Raw genomic sequence first — 16,856 nt, 5'->3', positions numbered from 1 at the left:
GGGGAGAGACAGGAGGCAGGGAGGTCAGCAAGGAGGTTGATACAGTAACCTAGACGGGATAAGGTGAGTGATTGGATTAACGTGGCAGCAGTTGGGATGGAGAGGAAAGGGCAGATTTTAGCAATGTTGTGAAGGTGGGACCGACAAGAGTTAGTGATGGATTGAATATTTGGGTTGAATGAGAGAGAGAAGTCAAGGGTTCATTCATTCAATAGTATTTATTGAGCACTTACTATGTGCAGAGCACTGTACTAAGCGCTTGGAATGTACAATTCGGCAACAGATAGAGACAATCCCTGCCCAATGACGGGCTCACAGTCTAATCGGGGTAACACCAAGGTTACAGGCTTGTGAGACAGGAAGGGTGGTGGTGCCATCTACAGTGATGGAAAAGTCACTGGGAGGATAAGAAATTCTGTTTTAGATATATTAAGGAGAAGGAGAACTGAGGCACAGAAAATTCATTCATTCATTCAATAGTATTTATTGAGCGCTTACTATGTGCAGAGCACTGTACTAAGCGCTTGGGATGAACAAGTCGGCAACAGATAGAGACAGTCCCTGCCGTTTGACGGGCTTACAGTCTAATCGGGGGAGACGGACAGACAAGAACAATGGCACTAAACAGCGTCAAGGGGAAGAACATCTCGTAAAAACAATGGCAACTAAATAGAATCAAGGCGATGTACAATTCATTAACAAAATAAATAGGGTAACGAAAATATATACAGTTGAGCGGACGAGTACGGTGCTGTGGGGATGGGAAGGGAGAGGTGGAGGAGCAGAGGGAAAAGGGGAAAATGAGGCTTTAGCTGTGGAGAGGTAAAGGGGGGATGGCAGAGGGAGTAGAGGGGGAAGAGGAGCTCAGTCTGGGAACGCCTCTTGGAGGAGGTGATTTTTAAGTAAGGTTTTGAAGAGGGAAAGAGAATCAGTTTGGCGGAGGTGAGGAGGGAGGGCGTTCCAGGACCGCGGGAGGACGTGACCCAGGGGTCGACGGCGGGATAGGCGAGACCGAGGGACGGCGAGGAGGTGGGCGGCGGAGGAGCGGAGCGTGCGGGGTGGGCGGTAGAAAGAGAGAAGGGAGGAGAGGTAGGAAGGGGCAAGGTGATGGAGAGCCTTGAAGCCTAGAGTGAGGAGTTTTTGTTTGGAGCGGAGGTCGATAGGCAACCACTGGAGTTGTTTAAGAAGGGGAGTGACATGCCCAGATCGTTTCTGCAGGAAGATGAGCCGGGCAGCGGAGTGAAGAATAGACCGGAGCGGGGCGAGAGAGGAGGAAGGGAGGTCAGAGAGAAGGCCGACACAGTAGTCTAGCCGGGATATAACGAGAGCCCGTAATAGTAAGGTAGCCGTTTGGGTGGAGAGGAAAGGGCGGATCTTGGCGACATTGTAGAGGTGAAACCGGCAGGTCTTGGTAACGGATAGGATGTGTGGGGTGAACGAGAGGGACGAGTCAAGGATGACACCGAGATTGCGAGAAAAGTTAAGTGACATGCACAAGGTCATCTAGCAAGCATTTGGCAGAGCTGGTGTTAGAACCCAGGTCCTCCGGCTCCCAAGCCCGTGCTCTTTCCACTAGGCCACACTCATTCTCTTGAAAATAACAGAATCCTGGAGTTGGAATATGTCCTCAGGAGGTCATCTGGGCCAGCCCCCTGCTTTCATGCAGATTATCGCTAAGGCATCCATGCCTTAAATGATGCCTATTCTCTTTGAAAACATTTCCAGATAAGAAAACTTTAAAGCTTCCCTTGGAGCTTGTTCCAAGGTTTAAATCAACCCAACAGGAAGGTCTTTCTTATGTCCAAGCTGCTTCTGTTGCTGGGAGAAATCCATTTCCTCTTGTTTGGACCTCTGAGAGTATAGAGAACAAGTAGTCAGCATCCTCTTCACAAAAACTTGGCATGCGAAGGGAGGTGAGAAGACAAAAAAAACCAAACCCAGCGCACCATGCACTGAAACATTAAATACAACACAGCAAAGGAAAATATTTCTGTGTGCCCAGTGTGGATGGGACTGTGGATCCCACATTGGCCCTTTCAGCCACAAAACACTCAGAGAAGAACTTCACCATTAGTGGTGTCTTCTATAAATATGAAAAAACTGTATAAATAGTTTTTGTATATATAGACTAAGGGCTTGAGAAAGAAAAAACAGAAGCAAAACAGATTTTCTATACCCACAAATAGCTCACAATCTAATGGGGGAGGTGAACAAACAAAATATTCACAAATGCTGAGAATAGAGAAGCAGCTTGGCCAGTAGATAGAGCCCGGGCTGGTAGTCAGAAGGATCTGGGTTCTAATTCCAGCTCCACCACTCATCTGTTGCGTGATCTTGGGTAAGTCACTTAACTTCTCTGTGCCTCAGTTGCCCTATCTGTAAAAAGGGGATTAATTCTGTGAGCCCTATGTGGGACATGGACTATGTCCAACCTGATTACACTGTATCTATCCTAGCGCTTAGTATAGTACCTGGCACATAGTAAGCACTTAACAATAACCACATCATTAACAAATATCATTAAAAAGCAGTTGGTATAACAAAGATCAAATAGGGAAATGAATGAATATCCCAGGATGAAAATTCAGAATAAATAATGGAATGTCCAATTGAACAGAATAAACACAAAAGTGCTGAGGATATGTATAAGTACAGAAGTGGCTGGAACTTGGTATGTTGGAAATTAATCAGGGAAGGCTTCTGGGAGTAGGTGGGATTTAGGGAGGGTGTTGAAGATGGGAAGAAAATCAGTCATTTTTGTTGCTCTTGTCTGCACCCTCTCCAATTTCTGCATTTTTAAAAACACAGTGAGAAAGCAGGCTAAATGAAAGCGGTTCCCAACTCTCAGTCCTCCGCAGGCTTCACCTATTTCTTTACTCCGAGTTCTTCCAATATCTCTGGAAGGCATAAGGAAGTATTATATGCCCCATTTTAACAAGGGGCAACTAAGGTCCTGAGGTTCAGTATCTTTCACAGGTTTCCATAGCAAATCGGTGCCAACACTGAGAATTGTCATTCTGACAACCTGGAGTAGTGGAGTGTGAGGACTCATCTCCAAGAACTGTCTAATTTCTTGCCTTGGTATTATTGTCTTGGTTTGTTGGCTCTGTTACCGGTTGTTTGTAATCTATTGTTATCCTTGGTTTTATCTTGCTACCCTCACCAAGAACCCCATGTGGAACAGGGATGCTGTCTGATCTGGTATTATTGTCTCTACCCAGTGCTTAGCACAATGCTTGGTACATAGTGAGCACTTAATAAATACCCTAACTAACTCAAGGTGCAAGTCTTTGCCTATCCAAAATCCTTCGAGTTGTGCATAATGACATCAGGACTGTGGGTACTGGCCTTTTTCAGTCACACATGCACCCTAGTGAATTTCAGAAGGAGACATTTTCTTCTAGCATGAAGGATATCTCTGTTCTCCAAACCCACTGCCAGCTGACCCATTTCTGGGGACTGTCTTGAGATGTCAGACTGGCGAGATTAGTGAGGGGCTGGCAGAACTCCCTGGATAGGCTCAAGGGAGAGACGGAGGATACGGGTCTCAGAGAAATTGGAGCATGATGTCAACCTTCCCTCTGTGAGCATTTATTAAGCAATAAGTGTATGGCTTGCCCCATGGAGACATGTGCCCAAGCCAACATTTGGACTGAGGAATTCACACTGACTGTATTTAGTTTGCTGGGTGTAAGATGGGCTGGTAAAATACAGTGGGTAGGTAAATTGTTGATACTTATTTGACCGACTGCTTTTTTGATGATGTGAGGATGAGAAAACTCTGGTGTTAGACGAGCGGCCAGTGGGCTGTTCCTGGTTGGGCACTTTGGGGGCATTGCCAAATTCCCCCAAATGGGTCAGTTATTCAGCTGGCTCGGTATTTGTAATCGTGATGTCCCCGTGTGTATGGTGGCCCAAGGCCAGGAAGTGAAGGAAATGGTTCACTGAGCTATGGTGGGTAGATTATATAATGCTCTGGTTTGAATTAATTTTAGTGTCACTGGCCCTCTCATTTGGAGGGTCATAGAAACCCGGAGAGAGCAGTTTCATGCAAGCTTCTTTGCATTTTATGGGGCCCACTGTTTCATCCCTATAAATTTATGAGCTGCCAAATAGGCCGAATCCCTTATCTCTGTTCCCACATCTTGGTTCTACCCAGGTTCTAACCACTGCGTGCCTCCCTGAGCAGCCTCCTGCTCCCTCCTTCCTCTCCCACTCAACTCATTCTTCCCCCAGTGCAAGGATCACCCTCCAACATTATCCTGCTCAAATCACTTTCCCAGAAACCTAAAAGGGCTCCCCTTTGCCACTCCCAGTCAGGGCTCGCTTTTTACTTGGGAAGGGCTCACTTCATTTGGGATAAGTTGAGAAGAAGAATGGTGCAGTGGATAGAGCACAGGCCTGGGAGTCAGAAGGTCATAGGTTCTAATCCAGTCTCTTCCACTTGTCTGTGTGTCCTTGGGAAAGTCACTTAATTTCTCGGTGCCTCAGTTACCTCATCTGTAAAATGGGGATTGAGACTTGAGCTCCATATGGGACAGGGACTGTGTCCAGGCTGATTTGCTTCTATCCCCCCCAGCGCTTAGTGCAGTGCCTTGCACATAGTAAGTTCTTAGCAAATACCATAATAATAATAATTAATATTATTATAGGGAGAGTAGGCATGCTAAGCACCAGCATCCGGCACTTTAAGCATCTCCTCCCTTCCCAATCCAGGCAGCATTAGCCCCTAGCTGGAGGCAGGGATGTGAAATAAAGCATCACTAAGGGAAGGGAGATGGTGCAGAGCTAAAGGGAACCTGGAACAGTCAGTCAGTCAGTCAATCAATCATATTTATTGAGTGCTTACTGTGTGCAGAGTACTGTACTAAGTGCTTGGGAGAGTACAGTACAGCAATAAACCGACCCATTCCCTGCCTACAGTGAGCTTGCAGTCTAAACAAATTTTCCTGAAAAGACCCTCTCATACCAAGCACCAAGGCCACAGCCCTCCATCTTCAAAGCCCCTTCTGAAATTACATCCCTTCCCTGATTTTACCTGATGCAAGTTATGAACACAGGAGTGTCCAAACTCCCTATCCACTACCCATCCCCCTAAACAAAGCAATGCTGATCAGGCCAAAGTTTGGGGAATGCAAGATTCTAGGAGTAGCAGATTTTTCTTCTTGGTTCCATCTTTCCAATGAAGTCAGCTTTGCAGATCATGGGTCCTGGGCTTTGCGGTTCTCCACCAATAAACTGTCCTCTATCCCTAGGCTCTCTCTCTTCCCGCTACTCTCTAACTCCTGCTTTCCACCCCAGCTAAACAGAACTATTTGTCATAGTTCCAACCTCCCTCTCTGGCTCTCTGGTCTACCCCACTGACTACTCCTTCCACTTGGAATGCTTTTTTCCCTCCTACTCACCAAATTATGTCTCTCCTTTCTAAACGCTCCTCCAATCTACCTCTTCCAAGAAGTTCTTCTAGGTTGACTCCACCAGGATGAGAGTGTTCATTCGGATTCTTCTAGCAAACCCTCTAGGGGCTAGATTTAGGAGTCCCCAAGTAATGATGAACTTGGTGAGCAGGAGGGAGCACAGCTTTCAGCATTTTTTTTAAGTAAAATACGAGCTGTTTTGTGGGAATACCATGGAAAACACCTTACGTTACCACCCCAGACTCACCTTCAACCCGTGTTGGCAGACAACAGATTGCCACTTTTGATCAGTACTTCATCAGTGATTCATCTCCATGACCTAGTGTATGTCTCCATATGGCCTATTTGCATGTTTCTGTCACTGGTTTCTGATCTAGGGCAAAAGCACATAAGCACTCCTCCTCCCAGTAAATCTATGCTATTCCTCCTCAGAGACATCCAACTCTGGACCCCATCCAACTTTCTCAACTCAACATGCCCCACTTAGCCTCCATATCCAATTTACCAGTCCTGATTCCAGGCATTCTCAACACTATCCTCTCTACTGAACTCAACTCACTCGCTCCCCTCCTCCTTCATCGCTCTCATGCCACTAACCCACAGCCCTGGATCACCTGCACAGTCCACTTCAAGTTTATCCTTGCTTGCTTCAACTCCGCCCGTTCTTCTGTCTGGAAAAACTATTTCTCTTCCTTTATTGAGTCCCTTGCCCATGGCCCTCACCAGTTGTTCCAGACATTCAACTCCCTCCGTAGGCCCTCTCCCCCCTACTTCACCTCCCCCATCCCTTGACCCCAATGACCTGGACATCTACTTTATTAAGAAAATTAACACGATCAGGTGTGAGCTCCCTAAAATCCTCAGTCCCTCCCCCTTCCGGCCCCCCTTCATCTTTCCCATCCTTCCCAGCAGTATCTCCAGAGGAGATATTCTGCCTCCTCTCAAATAATGTTGGTATTTGTTAAGCGCTTACTATGTGCAGAGCACTGTTCTAAGCGCTGGGGTAGACACAGGGGAATCAGGTTGTCCCACGTGGGGCTCACAGTCTTAATCCTCATTTTACAGATGAGGTAACTGAGGCACAGAGAAGTTAAGTGACTTGCCCACAGTAACACAGCTGACAAGTGGCAGAGCTAGGATTTGAACCCATGACCTCTGACTCCAAAGCCCTTGCTCTTTCCACTGAGCCACGCTAAATACCAACCCCTCCACATGCTCATCGGACTCCATGCATTCACACCTTATAAAAACTCTCGCCTCTCCCCTTCCTGCCCCCCGCAACAGCTGTCTTCAACCTTTCACTCTCCAAGGACGTCTTCCCCACTGCCTTCAAGCATGCCCCTGCTTTCACCATCCAATAATAACCCTCCCTTGACCCCATGGCTCCCTCCAGTTATCGTCCCTCTCCCTCCTACCATTCCTCTCCAAACTCCTTGAGTGAGTCATCTACTCACGCTGTCTCAAGTTCCTCTCTTCCAATTCTCTCCTGGACCCCCTTCGATCTAACTTCCATCACCTTCACTGCACAGAAACTACCCTCTCAAAGGTCACCAATGATGTCCTTTTGGTTAGAGCCAAATCCAATGGCTTCTACTCTATCCTAATCCTCCTCGACCTCTCAGCTGCCTTCGAGACTGTGGACCACCCCCTTCTCCTCAATATGTTATCCAACCTTGGCTTCACTAACTCCGTCCTTTCCTGGTTCTCCTCTTATCTCTCTGTCTCCTAAGTGGGCTCCTCCTCTGTCTCCCACCCTCTAACTGTGGGGGTCCCTCAAGTTTCAATTCTGGGTCCCCTTCTATTCTTCATCTACACTCATCCCACTGGAGAATTCATTCGCTTCTACAGCTTCAACTACCATCTCTATGCAGATGATACCCAAATCTACATCTCCTCCTCTGATCTCTCTCCCTCTCCCCACTCTCAAATTTCCTCCTATCTTCAAGACATGTCTACCTGGATGTTCTCCTGTCTCTTCAAACTCAGTATGCCAAAAATGGAGCTCCTTATCTTCCCACCCAAACCCTCTTGTCCTCTCCAGGACTTTCCCATCACTGTAGATAGCACCACCATCCTTCCTGTCTCACAATTTCATAACCTTGGCATTATCCTTGACTCTTCTCTCTCATTCAATTTACATATTCAGCCTGTCACCAAATCTTGTCGGTCCCACCTTCACAACATCGCTAAAATCAGCCCTTTCCTCTCCATCCAAACTGCTAACATGGTAATACAATCACTCATCCTTCCCCACCTAGATTACTGCATCAGCCTCCTTGCTGACGTCCCAACCTTCTGTCGAGCCCCCTTCCAGTCCATACTTCACGTCACTGTCCAGATCATCTTTCTACAGAAATGTTCAGGAAATATCACCCCCCCTCCTCAAAAATCTCCAGTAGTTTCCTATCCGCCTCCATATCAAACTAAAACTCTTCACCATTGGCTTTAAAGCACTCCATTACCTTGTCACCTCCTACTTCCTCACCTCTCCTCCTACAACCCAGCCCACATACTTCACTCCTCTGGTGCTAACCTTCTTATTGTGTCTCTATCTCAACTGTGTTGCTGCAGACCTCTGGCCCACCTCTTGCCTCTGGCCTGGATTGCCCTCCCTCCTCAAATCCTCCAGACAATTACTCTCCCATCCTTCAAAACCTTATTGAAGGCACATCTCCTCCAAGAGGCCTTTCCAGACTAAGCCCCACTTTTCCTCAACTCCCCCTTCCTTTTACATCACCCTGACTTGCTCCCTTTACTCTTTCCCCCATTCCCAGCCCCACAAGCACATATATATATATATATATATATATATATATATATATCTGTAATTTTTTACAGATATATACAGATATATATATATCTGTAATTTTTTTATTTGTATTGATGTCCATCTCCCACCCTGGGCTGTGAGCTCACTGTGGGCAGGGATTGTCACTGTTTATTGTAGTATTGTACTTTCCCAAGCATTTAGTAGAGTGATTTGCACACAGTAAGTGCTTAATAAATACGATTGAATACGTAAATACGATGGAATAAATGAATGATGAATGAAGCACTGCCACACAGAGAAGCAGCATGGTGCGGTGGATAGAGCAAGGACCTGGGAGTCAGAAGGTCATGGGTTCTAATCCTGGATCTACTACTTTCTGTTGTGTGACCTTGGGAAAGTCACTTCATATCTCTGTGTCTCAGTTACCTCATATGTAAAATGGGAATTGAGACTGTGAGCCCCATGTGGCACACAGACTTGGTCCAACAAGATTTGCTTGTATCCACATCAGCGCTCAGTACAGTGCCTGGCACGTAGTAGGTGCTTAACAAATACCACCATCAGCATCACATTGGGTCAAATCAGTGATCCATTCATCAAAGGCAGGAGCACTGCAGGGTGCTCAGTGAAACCAGATGAAGCCTCCCTGCCTCGACATCCATTCTTTAATACATGTCCCTACTGATGTATTCATGTCATTCTGCCTCTCCCATTAGAGCAGCATGACCTCATTAAATAAATCAGTGGTATTTATTGGACTCTGTGTGCAGAGCACTGTATTAAGCACTTGGAAGAGTACAATACAATAGAGTTGGTAGACATGTTCCTTATCCACAGAAACCAGGAGACCCCATTTCTGGTCCCAGCTCTGCCATTTGCTTGTTGAGTGACCTAGAGAAAATCACCTAACTTCTTGGTGCCTCAGTTTCCCCATCTATAAAATGGGGCTAAAATACCTTTTTTTCCCTTCCTTAGATGATGAATCCCATCACGGACTGAATCCAATATCTGACTATCACGTATCTTCCACAGTGCTTTGCTCATAGTAAGTGCTTAATAAGTAGCATCATTATAAACTCCTTGAGATTGGACATAGTATTGTGTTGTTCCTCTATCTCTCCCCTATAGCCCAGCACCCAGTGGGTGCTTGGAAGTACCGAACAACAATTCTGACCCTAGTTTAATATTATAGAGGGAACACAGGTGATTGGGATAAGCCAGAGAGGATTGATTCATGGGAGCATGTGGGTGTGTGTAACACCAGGCTACGGCTGTGGCAGGGTGGAGTAGAGAAAGGAGCAAACTACTTATTTATACCTTGATTCATTCAAATTGTTCAGTCAACTGTATTTATTGAGTGCTTACTGTGTGCAGACCAATGTACTAAGCACTTGGGAAAGTACAATACAGCAGTAAACAGTGACATTCCCTGCTCACAATCAGCTCACTTCTAGAGGGGATCTCATCTGTCTCTCCACTGACACCTTGCCCACATCCTCCCTCTGGCCTGGAACTCCCTTCCCATTCATATCTGACAGACCATCACTCTCCCCATCGTCAAAGCCCTGCTTAAATCCCATCTCCTCCAAGAGACCTTCCCTAGCTAACCTTTCACTTCCCCACCCTATTCACTCTCCCTTCTGCTTCACCCATGCAATTGGTTCTTTACCCTCTAAGCACTATGATACTCACCCCTCCCCTAGTCCCACAAAATCTATCTACATGTCCTTATACTCTGCGATTTGTCTCTGTGAAATTTTTGTCCGCCTTCGCCATGTCCATCTAGTCTATTGTACTGTACTCTCCCAGGTGCTTAGTACAGTGCTCTGCACACAGGAAGACCTCAATTTCATTATTGTTATTATTATTGTTATATTTGTTAAGTGTTTGTGTGCCAAACACTATTCTAAGTGCTGGGGTAGATACAAGTTAATCAGGTTGAACACAGTCCCTGTCCCTGTCACAATTTAAATAGGAGGGAAACTCCCCATTTTGCAGTTGAAGAAACTTAGGCACAGAGAAGTTAAATGATTTGCCCCAAATCACACAGCAGATAACTTGCAGAGCCGAGGTTAGAACCTAGGTCCTCTGTCTCCCAGGCCCGGGCCCAATCCACTAGGCCATGATGCTCCTCTGCTTCTCAGTGAATACTGAAAAATTAATTAAATGAATATTTAAAAAGTAATAAATAAATATTGATTAAGAGCAATATGCTGTGCTGGAGGGACAGTAAAAATCCCTCTGCAGAGTCTGGAATACTTGATGGAACAAAATAATAATAATAATTATAGTACTTGTTAAGCACTTACTATGTGTCAGTCACTGTATTAAGCTCTGGGGTGGATACAAGCAAATTGGATTGGACATGGTCCATGTCCTACATGGGACTCACAGTCTTAATCCCCATTTTACAGATGAGGTAACTGAGGCCCAGAGAAGTGAAATGACTTGCTCAAGGCCACACAGCAGACAGATGGAGGATCTGGGATTAGAACTCATGACCGCCTGACTCGCTATCCACTACACCGTGCTGCTTCCTGGACCCTTCTGAAATCCAGTAGCCTATTTGCAGGAAGCCAAGCACTACTACTATTAATAATAGCATTTACTGAGCACTCACTGGCACCAGAAGTGGGTAGGGTTTCCTCCCAGGCACATGTCTTATCCAGCTAGGAAATGGTATTTGCATATTGGCCACTGTGGTGACAGCAACTTAAACGTTGACTTTGCTTATCGGAAAAGGATGCGAGCATCTTGTTGGCTGTCGTCATAAAGAAAAGTCAATCACTGGGCAAGCAGATATGCATCAAAGTTTTGACGTCAAAGATGGTGGCCTGCTGCTGATTCTTGCACGCAGGGCTGGGGCTGAAACTATAGATATTGACCAGTCAATCAATCGATTGCATTTATTAAGCACTTACTGTCTTATTATTGGGAGAGTACAATGTAACAGAGTTGGTAGACTTGTTTCCTGCTCACAAGTTGCTTACAGTCTACAAGGGGAGACCAACGTTATAATTAATTACAGATAATAATAATAATAATAATGTTGGTATTTGTTAAGCGCTTACTATGTGCCGAGCACTGTTCTAAGCGCTGGGGTAGACACAGGGGAATCAGGCTGTCCCACGTGGGGCTCACAGTCTTACAGATGAGGTAACTGAGGTACCGAGAAGTGAAGTGATTTGCCCACAGTCCCACAGCTGGCAAGTGGCCGAGCCGGGATTCGAACCCATGGCCTCTGACTCCAAAGCCCGTGCTCTTTCCACTGAGCCACGCTGCTTCTCTAATATGCAAAGATAATATGCATAAGTGCCATGGGGCTAAGGGAAACAAATCCAAGTGCAAGGATGATGTAGAAGGGAGAGGGAGAAGGGGAAATGAGGGCTTAAATTGGGGAAGACGTCCTGGAGGAGCTTTGACTTTAATAAAGCTTTGAAGGTGGGGAGAGTGATGGTTCATCAGATATGAAGGGGGAAGGACTTCCAGGTAGGATGTGGGCAAGGGGTTGGTGGTGAGATAGATGAGATCGAGATATAGTGAGTTCGTTGGCTTTAAAGAAGCAAAGTGTACGTGCTGGTTGAAGCAGCGTGTCTCAGTGGAAACAGCACGGGCTTGGGAGTCAGAGGTCATGGATTCTAATCCCGGCTCTGCCACTTAGCTGTGTGACTTTGGGCAAGTCACTTCACTTCTCTGTGCTTCAGTTACCTCATCTGTAAAATGGGGATTAAGACTGTGAGTCCCATGTGGGACATACTGATTACCTTGTATCCGCCCCCCCCCCCCCAGCACTTAGAACAGTGCTTGGCACATAGTAAGCGCTTAACAAATGCCATTATTATTATTAATGGTAAGGAGTTTCTGTTTGATGCAAAGTTGGATGGGAAACCACTGGAGGTTTGAGGAGTGCGGAAACATGGACTGAACTTTTTTTAGAAAAATGATCCAGGCATCAGAGTGAAGGATGGGCTATAGAGACAGGAGGTAGGGAGGTCAGCAAGGAGGCTGATGCAGTAGTCAAGGCGGGATAAGATAAGTGCTTGGATCAGCAAGGTAGCAGTTTGGGTGGAGAGGAAGGGGCAGTGTTGTGAAGGCAGAACCAACAAGATTTGGTGACAGACTGAATATGTAGGTTGAATGAGAGAGGTGAGTCAAGGATAATGTCAAGGTTATGGACTTGTGAGACAGGGAAGAGGGTGGTGGTTTCTATAGTGATGGGAAAATCGAGGAGAGGACAGAGCTTCCGTGGGAAGCTGAGGTGTTTTGTTTTGGGCATGTTAAGTTTGAGATGTAGGTGGGACAACTAGAGATGCCTGGAAAGCAGGAGGAAATATGAGTACGCAGAAAAGGAGCAAGGTTAGAGCCGGAAAGGTAGATTTGGGAATCATCCACAAGGAGGTGGTAGTTGAGGCCATGGGAACAAATGAATTCTCCAAGGGAGAGGGTGTAGATAGAGAATAGAAGGAGACTCAGAACTGAACCTTAAGGGACTCCCACAGTTCATTAATTAATTCCTTCGTTAAATCGTATTTATTGAGCGCTTACTGTGTGCAGAGCACTGCACTAAGCGCTTGGAAAGTACAATTCAGCAACAGATAATCCCTTCCCACAACGGGCTCACAGTCTAGAAGTGGGGAGACAGACATCAACACAAGTGAACAGGCATCGATATAAGTAAATAGAATTATAGATATATACACATCAAAACAAGTGAACAGGCATTAATGTAAATAAATAGAACTAAAGATATGTGCATATATACACAAGTGCTATGGGGCAGGGAAGGGGGCTAGAGCAAAGGGAGCAAGTTGGGGCAATGGGGAGGGAAGGGGGAGCTGAGGAAAAGAGGGGGTTAGTCTGGGAAGGCCTCCTGGAGGAGGCAAGCCTTCAGTAGCACTTTGAAGTGGAGAAGTGTGATTGTTTGGTGGGTTCGAGGAGGGAGGGCTTTCCAGGTCAGGGGTAGGACGTAGGCCAGGGGTCGATGGCCGGACAGGCAAGACCGAGGCCAACTGAGAAGGTTAGCACCAGAGAAGCAGAGTGTGTGTACTGGGATGAAGAAGGAGAGAAGGGAGGTGAGGTAGGAGGGGACAAGGTGATGGAGAACTTTGAAGCTAATAGTGAGGGTTTTTGCTTGATATGGAGGTTGATAGGCAACCACTGCATATTTTTGAGAAGGAGGATGACATGCCCAGAACGTTTCTTTAGAAAGATAATCCGGGCAGCAGAGTGAAGTATAGACTGAAGTTGGGAGAGACAGGAGGTTGGAAGGTCAGAAAGGTTGCTGTTAGAGGGAAGGAAGCAGAGGAGGAGCCAATGAAAGAGCCTGAGAATGAGCAGCCAGAGAGATAGGAGGAGAACCAGGAGAGGATAGTATTGGTGAAGCCAAGATTAGAAAATGTTTCTAGGAGAAGCAGTGTTACCTAGTGGATAGAGTGCGGGCCTGGGAGTCAGAAGGACCTGGGTTCTAATCCTGGTTTCATCACATCTGTTGTGTGACCTCGGACAAGTCACTTAACTTCTCTTTGTCTCAGTTACCTCATCTGTAATAATTAGGGTATTTGTTAAGTACCTACTATGTGTCAAGCACTGTTCTCAGCACTGGGGAAGATACAAGATAATCAGGTCAGACACAGTCTCTGTCCCACAGAGGGTTCACAGTCTGAGTAGGAGGGAGAACGGGGATTGAATCCCCATTTTGCAGATGAGGAAACTGAAGCCCAGAGAAGTTAAGTGATTTGCCAAGGTCACAAAGAAGGCACGTGATAGAACTGGGATTAGAACCCAGGAACTCTGACTCCCAAGCCTGTGCTCTTCCCACTAGGCCATGCTGCTCCTCCAAAATGGGGCTTTTAGAGGAGTAGCTTAAATCTGTAAAATAAGGATTAAGACTGTGTGTCCCATATGGGACATGGATTGTGTCCAACCCAATTAGGTTGTACCTATCCAGTGATTAGTTCAGTTCCTGCCACATAGTGAGAGCTTAACAAATACCAAAAAAAAGAAAAAGAAAAAAGAAAACAAGTGGATGGTCCACAGTGTCGGAGGCACCTGAGAGGCTGAGGAGGGTTAGGATGAAGTAGAGACCACTGGATTTGTCCAGAAGGAGATCATAATAGTAATAATAATAATAATAATAATGGTATTTGTTAAGCGTTTACTATGTGCCAAGCACTGTTGTAAGCACTGGGGTAGATACAGGGTTATCAGGTTGTCCCACGTGGGGCTCAGAGTCTCAATCCCCATTTTACAGATGAGGTAACTAAGACACAGAGAAGTTAAGTGACTTGCCCAAAGTCACACAGCTGACAAGTGGTGGAGCTGGAATTCGAAACCACGACCTCTGACTCCCAAGAGAGGGCAGTTTCTGTGGAGGGAAGAGGGCAGAAGCCAGATTGGAAAGGGTCAAGGATAGAATTGGAGGGGAGGAAGTGGAGGGAGCAGGTGTAGTAACTCTCTCAAATTGTAGACTTACTGCCCCCTTGTACAGATTGATTTTTTGACCTGTGGCTGTGACATCTAGCTGCAGGACCGGAGGCTGTTTGAACAGAAAAGAACGTATGACTAATGGAAATTCCTGGCAGTTCTTGAAGGTGGAAAAAAAAAGAGGATGTTAAAATCTAATTTCAAAGTGAGCCTTTCTTCAAGTTTCAAAGGACGATGGATGATTGACATTGGAAGATTCTGAAGGTGTCCAGTTTGGTCCAGAGTCCCATCCCTACCTCCACTGTACCCCTCTTGTGTCGGCCCCCAGATGATACCAAATTTCTGGGGATCCTCAGGTCCAGGGATAAGCAGGAGTCTGGTCAGCCCCCCACCCTAGAACTGCTCCGGAGGAGAGCAGAGTCCCCTCGGCCCTCCCCACCCCCAGGGCACCCCATCCGCCGAGCCTTGTCACTGCCGGCCCTGATGTCGCCACCGTGGGCTGCAGTGATGTGAACGAAAGAAGACTTTCCACCGGGTGCAATTTTCCGTTATTGCAACGGCATGAGTCAGCTCGGGGCTTTGCCCCGAACAGCTGGAATGCGGAGGTAAGTGGCGAGAGACACCGCTCTGCCGCTGAACCCCCTTAGGTCAACTGAAATTCAAACTGTTCAGAGGCCTGGGCCGGGCCTGAATGGGGGCTTCCAAAGCCCCTGCTCCTTCCTCCCTGACACATGAACATCAGGTAATTTCCTTCAGTGCCCAGGTCAGGTCGGTTTTCCCCCAGGAGTCACTTCCCATATTTCTCGGCTTGAAGGGCCCCTGGGCCTTCTGAGACGCGTGGAGGATTTTAGCAGGTGGGGCTAGCTGTAGAATTGTCCAGAGATGCATTGTAGTGAGGAGAGGGGTATGTCCTGTCCTCTTATTTCCTTCCTCGGCATCTTTCTGCTGAAGATCAGAGGTGGATTGAGGATCCTGGTCAGCTCTGCTTGTAGGTCTGACTGATTAGGCCTGCCGCTCAACTGCCCTGCTCATCGGCAAAAAGCAGAGGACAGAGGTAGTGGGGGAAGGATAAGAGAAGCAGCATAGCCTAGTGGAAAGAGCATGGGTCTTGGAGTCAGGGGACCTGGGTTCTAGTCCTGATTCTGCCACCTCTCTGCTGGTGACTTTGGGAAGTCGCTTCACTTCTCTGTGCCTCAGTTCCCACATCTGCAAAATGGGGAGTCATACCTGTTCTCCCTCCTACTTAGGTTGTGAACCCCATGTGGGATCTGATGATCTTGTACCTACCCCAGTATTTAGTACCGTACTTGACACATAGTAAGCACTTAACAAATTCCACAATTATCATCATATTATTATTATGTCTAGTATTAGTAGTAGCATTTATTGAGCGCTCACTAGGTGCAATGCACTGCTCCAAGCACCTGGAAAGTACAAAACAAACAAGTGATACATTTCCTGCTTACAAGGAACTTAGTCTAATGAAGGAGAGATATACAAATTTTACAGAATAAGCAAAACTGTTTTGATGGAAAACTGCAATTTTTTTCCTTCTTTGGTTGTTATTCTTTGTGACATCTTTTTATTTATTTATTTTTTTTGGTGTGTGTGTGTGTTTTGCTTTTCCCTTGGTTTTTGTATAAAATGGTGGAAAAAACGCCTAACTCTTTCTAAGCTAAGTTGAGCACTGTAACTCATGACTGCTTACCGAACGGGTGAGGGCAGTGGGTGTCTGCTGCTGTCAAGGTCTCGGAGATACTGTGCTCTGTAATCTCAGCCTGCTTGCATCCATTCTCCCTCCCATTTTTCCTTCCAACCATCTTGTGATGTGGACTGTTTGGAACAGGAGGACCCGATGAGAGTGTGTAGATGACTCAGCGCAAACCGGCACTACTTCTGCAAAAACAACTCAAGCGCAAGCCCTCCTAGTGGGTAGAACATACTTTTCCCCTGCCCACCCTTGGTTTCAGAGCAATGTTCACCCAAGTGGGTGGATGTAAGAAAAGGGGCACTACTGTAGTTTCATGGACAAAGTGTGCAGCAATAATGATGAGAATGATGGTGTTTATTAAGAAATTACTAAGGGCCAAACTCTATACTAAGTACTAGGTTAGATGTAAGACAATCAGATCAGACACTGTCCCTGTCCCACTTAGGGGGGCACAGTAGAAGAGGTAAGGAGAGCAGTCATTTTATCCCCATTTCACAGATGAGAAAACTGAGGGCCAGGCAGTTTAAGTGACTTG

Source organism: Ornithorhynchus anatinus, chromosome 5, assembly GCF_004115215.2.
Source record: "Ornithorhynchus anatinus isolate Pmale09 chromosome 5, mOrnAna1.pri.v4, whole genome shotgun sequence".
Lineage (NCBI taxonomy): Eukaryota > Metazoa > Chordata > Mammalia > Monotremata > Ornithorhynchidae > Ornithorhynchus > Ornithorhynchus anatinus.
The sequence above is the reverse complement of the archived record's forward strand: the minus strand, read 5'-3'. Positions refer to the sequence as shown.